This window comes from Lactuca saligna, chromosome 3, assembly GCF_052625555.1.
Source record: "Lactuca saligna cultivar CGN05327 chromosome 3, ASM5262555v1, whole genome shotgun sequence".
NCBI classification, from domain to species: Eukaryota; Viridiplantae; Streptophyta; class Magnoliopsida; order Asterales; family Asteraceae; genus Lactuca; species Lactuca saligna.
The window spans coordinates 131,683,455-131,689,803 of record NC_136419.1 but is presented as its reverse complement, the minus strand read 5'-3'; the positions used below and the strand labels follow the sequence as shown (position 1 = coordinate 131,689,803).

Sequence of the window (6,349 nt, the reverse complement as noted above, 5' to 3'; positions counted from 1 at the left end):
TTAAGTCAATAAGTATAAAATGAAATAACTTAATAAAAACTTTTTTCTTTAATTTAATAAGCGTAAAAACACTTCAAATAGATTATTACATTGTCAAAACAATATAAATCAATAAACAATTCAAATAAGTAATCATCTTTTATTTGAACAATCTGCGAACTATGTTTTCTAATATTTATCATGTTTTAATCAACACACGATTCACAAATTTGTCATTAAGGCTAAAGGTGTATTCTACACGTGAATGTGTGCCATATTACACAAACCCGTTTCACGTCACACCCCCCCCCCCCCCCCCCCCCCCCCCCTCCCCGGTTTTCTATCTTCTAACTACAAAATATTATACAAACAACAACAGTAAACTCTATTTTCTAAGAAATAAGAACAAATCGGCCAACTCTAGTTTTTTTGTAATAATGGATCAACCATTGAAATTATTTCATGTTAATCCCAAAAAGAGGGCATATATTTGAGAAACTAAAAGAATCGGTAGCCACTGAAATAAAAACTACAAATTCAAAATACCTAAATATCATATTTTGAAGGAAGTGGGGATATTGTACAAAAAATAAATTTTGAGATTCTGAACTATTTAATAACCTACAAGGTAAAGAAAGAAGTAGAAAACGTGTCAAAGATAAATTTAGAAAACTATAGCTCTTAATCATGTCTCCGCCTTCTTATTCTCGCCCTCTCTGTCACAATCGGTTTCTTCTCCGGCCCCGGAGTCACTGAATCGTTGCCGTCGCTCGGTCTCTCAGTCTCTCCGTTCGGAGTGCATCTCCGACTTCCACAACTCCGATCGATTGAGCACCTCCGGATTATCACGTCTCCATCTCACCTCTACAATCTCGAACTCTCGATTAGTTGTAAGTCGTTTTGCCTCTAATTTTGTCTCTTCTTATTAAAATGTTTTATTAGGATTTGTATAAAGATAAATAATGAATTTTAAAAGGAGATGTGATATGATATCCCAAAATGGGGATGCACACTTCACATTTAAGCCGTCACTTTTTTTTCTTTTTTAATATTTGATAATTTAACATTTAAAAACTATGTTTTTTTCATTATTATAATACCCTTTATTAAATCACAGAAAGTATATTATAAATTATATGATTAAAATGTAAAAAGTTACAATAACGACGATGTAATTTAAATTTAAAATTTAGAAATTAAAGGTCTAGTTTTGAACTTATGTATAATTATAAGGGTGTAATTTAAAAAAAAAATACATCCAAGTCTTTTAAAAAAAAAATCCTGCTTACCAAAAATAATTATGAACACATGCTTTTATGCAATTTGTTGGTTTTGGTCGATTAAGAAAATAAAAGGTTTAGTGCTTGCTTTTTGCTTTTTGATATATTGCTGATAAAAAGAATGTAATATAATAGTACACTAGTTGTAGGTACAAATTTTGATGAATGTTATATATATATATATATATATATATATATATATATATATATATATATATATATATATATATATATATATATATATATATATATATATATATATATATATATATATAAACCTTAATAAACATTTAACATGTTTTGCTGAATTTTAAGAGGTATCATCATATACAACAACGTTATGCATCGACGAAAAAATCATTCTTATCTGGTTTGAATCAATCAAAGTCGTTTGAACTAACATTCTCTCAATTTCAGCCGATTGAATCGATCGAAACAAACTTAGACCCACATTATATAGCACACCCCATCGTCTCAACCACTATCATCGAATTTATTGATTTCATCTCTTCCTAATTTATATTTTTACTTGATTTTCAGGACTCCAGTGATGTCGACGCCACCATCCCCGCCGTCTACTCCAGTCTTTAGTCTCCAAGTAACATTTCAGCTTCCCATCACTTTCTTTCACGCAATCCTTACCTTGAACTGGTGTGCCCTTCTCCTCTCTACCCCACCTCCATTGTGCCCCCAGTAAACCATCGCCCCTATGAAAACCCTAGAGACCACCATCTCCAACACCACTCATCCCTCTCTGAAAACCCTATACACAACATTTACCATCGTCTCCTCTAACAATTCCCACCGTCGTCTCCTATAACCAGGTATGTTTGTGATTAAAGGTTCGATTTCCTTTTTGTTCCCTTATTTTTACATCAAATTCGAAATGGGCAGTTTGTTTTTGTTTTCGTTTTTGTTTTTGTTATTCATTAGAATGTTGATGGAAGTGTAAGAATCGTATCAAACATTGGAAATTGAAGAGGTGTCAATGGACTAAAACATTGGATCTGTTAAAGCCCTACATGTTTAGTCAATTTGATTTCTCTTCTTCCTTACCTCCTTACTGTTAGCCACCTCAGCGCCACCTACAAACCCACCATTCTTTGTAGCCAATGATTTGATTCAGGCCTTTAGTTCAGATGAAGTTTACAAACATAAAAAATATTATGATAAATATGTTCATGTTGTCTCTTTTGGAATATGAGAAATATGAAAAGTTCCCATTATTGAAAAAAAACTAAGCTTGATTTTAAAAGATCTCATTGATTGGTGTCTTTTTCAATTTGATTTCATATAGTAACCAGGTCCCTCATGTTATAGAAAATAACTTGCAACCAAATTCTACTAACAAGTCATAACATATTATTTCTTACAGATACTATAATTGTTGCAAGTGATCCATAGAAAACCAACATTCTTAAAAGCCAAAAGGTGAATCAGATTGGCTCTAAATTGAATCACATTCTCTGATGCCACTACATCTGACATTACTACATATGTCATGTATTGGTGGATATAATAAAAATGATGCTTAATGTATTTTCTTATCTACAAATTCATGTCAAGATTCTAGATATCCATGTGAAGATTAAACGTATACAATGTAAGGTTTTTGTGGTGATTTTAGGATACGTGCTAAAATGAAGGTCAAATTTTTTACTGTGTCACGGTTTAATTTATCATTACTCATGATTATAGATGGTTCAAATGGCAGGTGGTTCAATTCAGAAAGAAACAGGTGGTATGGTAAACTTCTAACTAATAACAATACTACTAAAATGACTCCATTTTCTATTATGCTTCTTTTATTTATGAAAAGAAATTCAAAACCTAAAAACCAGTATGAAAATTAATGAACCTTTGATATGCTACGGATAATTAATGCTATATTAGAGGTAATCTCTCATTGTTTATATATATACACACACCCACACACACACACACACACACACACACACACACACATATATATATATATATATATATATATATATATATATATTAGAATTTCATTATTGTTGATGCATCAGAGAATATCCTTTTTTTCATAATATACTCTATCTTCATTCTCAATGTGTTTTTTGTTTTATCCTAACATGTTGATAATGAACTGATTTTCTTTTCAGGTCATTTGATTACTATGGTTATAAGTATTAGACTATTAGTTGCTTTGGACAAAAACATCATCTAATAGGAATTCTCAAGTCAGGTTAAAAATGGTGCCATACAGTTTTGGGACTAACATTGGCTTATAACCACAAGGGGTATCAAGTTTTTACTTGATTTAATAAAAAAAGTATATTAATTTTTTTTTAAAGTTCCATTTTTAATGAATGCATCGGGTGGTTCTCATTTGACCTATCACCATTCAAAGCCCATGTGGTCTGGCCTATATATTGGTAGAGTCTTAAAGATTAGGTCTTATGTTCACCTCTAGGTGGGATAAATGAAAATGTATGTTGCTATTTTATTAATTTAAATATTGACTCTGACTATAAGTGTTGTTCATTTTAGTAAGTGTTATTCATCAATTTGGTAAATAGAGTCGTCTTTTGTAGGTATCATTCACCAATTTGAGTTGGTGGAATAACTTTTAATGTAGATGGTATTGGATTAAAAATGGGATAAATGAGAAAAATTGCAAGTAGTTTAATTTATCTTCATATTATAGCATCATAATTTTATTTTTCCAATTATAACTAATTACTTTAAAATTTTGTTGCAAACAGTTTGGGAGTTAGGGAAAGATGAATGGGGAAGATCATAGAGTCACGGTGAAGGTTAAGCACGACAAACACAAGGAGAAAAAGTTGTGATGCAGACTGTATGCACAAACGGATTTTATAAAAACAACTTTGGATTTTTTTAGGGGATGAAAATTAAACCTAATATACGGTTTCGGGTTTACTGGTTAGCGGTTTTGAGTTATATGGGAATGAAGTGATGGTTTTCCTCATTAGTCATTACCTTATTTAGAAAGATGCAAGTGGTTGAACTTTGGCTTTGATGTAAAATAGTTATAGGAGTTCAAGTAGATGGATGAGTTGATCAAGATTTGTCACAGATTGAGTAGTTTATATTTGAAAAAATTGGGTGGATAGTTTGAATTTATGTAAGTGTTGGTGGCGTTGCACAAACAGGCATCCGGAAGAAAAAGTCAAATGTATAATACATAGTTTGGATTTGTTTCGGCTGGAAAAGAGTTTGCCCTTGTTATGACTTAATAGTAGCCAAGTAGCTGCACATAAGTTGATCCCAAAACCCATTATTACTCCATCCAATTTTTTTCAATCGAAAACTTAATAAAGCATGGTTATTTATTACTTCCATAACTATTTTGGTTTATTTAATCGTTACGTACCAAAGGGCTTCTAGTCCAGCGGTATCTGGTGTTGCCCTCCCTCATTGAGATCGAGGGTTCAAGTCCCGTGAGGGATATAGGTAGAGAATTGGGAGTAGTGTAGCATTATATAGGAAACCAAAGCAAAATCCATTTGTTGTACTCTTGTAGTGACATATTTTGTTTTTTTTTTTTTTTTTTTTTTTAATTTTTTTTTATCATCATCATCATCAAAGATGGAATTTTTGACAAATGATTGAAACTAAACGTAAGATCAATATGAGCTTTTAGAAAAATTGAAGTTAAAAGTAATCGAGAAAATTGATCATTAAAAGTAAACAATTCTTTTACATTAAATACTTTACGTGCTAACAAAATTTTAAACCATATAATGTATTATAAGCTTTATTATTGCTTTTGGATAATAACATAAATTTTTAATTTCTTTTTCATATTAAACACTAAGTTATAAATATATTTATATTTTTAAATCAACATATACAAATATTTTTACTTTTAAACTAAAACGTCACTATATTTACATTTTTCAATAAACAAAAACATAATTTTAATTTTAAACCAAAACATAAACACATTTACCCTTTTAACTTAGAAAAATAACGTATTAAGATTTTTAAACCGAAAAGTGTTAGTCGATAAACAATATTTGTCAATTTGTTTATTGAATTTTATTTTAAATATGACATGCTTCAGAATTCAAAAAAAAATCACAACAAAAGACAATTTATCAAAAAGAAACTCTTTAATGAAAGTAAAGTTTTCGCCATTATTGAAAAGATACTAACTCCGACTTGGAAACATTTAAGGATGAGCATAGGCGGATACCCGCCTCATTTGGCGAGAACCGAAACCGGCGGTTCCTAGAAAGTTAGAATCAGAATCGGAACCGGAACCGGAACCGCTCTAGGCAGTTCTTAAATTTTTGAAACCAGTCCCGGAATCGACGGTTCCGGTTTCGGGAGCGGGTAACCCGGTTACATTAACTTTGTTAACTTTCGTCGATAAAACCGCAACTTAGTTCGATCCAAATCGAATCAATTCGGACCAAAGATGGACAAAATCGGACCAATATATTCTAAACCGATCTAAATAACACACACATATTTATATGAAATACTACTATATATATATATATATATATATATATATATATATATATATATATATATATATATATATATATATATATATATATATATATATATATAAAATTTTATTTTATTTTATATTGTTGGTTCCGTCCCCTTGGTTGTGATGTTTGTATTCCGCCCCAACTACCAGGAAATGATCTTCATGGCAAGTCACTAGTGAGATAAAGAGGGCATGAGAGAAATCAAATTGCAAGAAGAGAAAGATAACCGAGGTTACTCACCCATTCCGTATAGCGGAAGTCACTCCATCTATTTGTATATTACAAATTGACAATTACCATAATTTGTGACAAAAATAACCGAGGTTAGTGAGCCATGAAATTTTGCTTTGTAATGGGCCATACCCATACATATTTAGATTCGAAATAGAATCATATGTTATAAGTTCTAGTACCAAATATGACATACAAAACAAGCATGATTGTAAACTACAATGTTTTCATCCAATTCGTTTCTGGCTTCCCAATTCATAAACATACAAAATCCATTAAATCGGGACTAGTCGAAGAGTATTATTGCTGCTTCATGAAGACGATCAACCCATATTGGGCCCGATAGCATTAGTTAGACCCATGACC

General features: G+C 31.0%; 1 long non-coding RNA gene across 2 annotated transcripts; it reads left to right on the top strand.

Annotated features, from left to right (window-relative positions):
* Positions 1–575: 575 nt before the first annotated feature.
* LOC145037254 (uncharacterized) lies at positions 576–4,483 on the top strand. 2 transcript variants are annotated; one of them, XR_013678702.1, is made up of 4 exons: positions 576–869; positions 1,800–2,083; positions 2,974–3,005; positions 3,989–4,483. It is a non-coding gene; the product is annotated as an uncharacterized LOC145037254 (long non-coding RNA). The 2 variants fall into 2 exon arrangements; XR_013678703.1 differs by lacking the exon at positions 2,974–3,005 and having other exon boundaries at positions 579–869.
* The last annotated feature ends 1,866 nt before the right edge of the window (positions 4,484–6,349 follow it).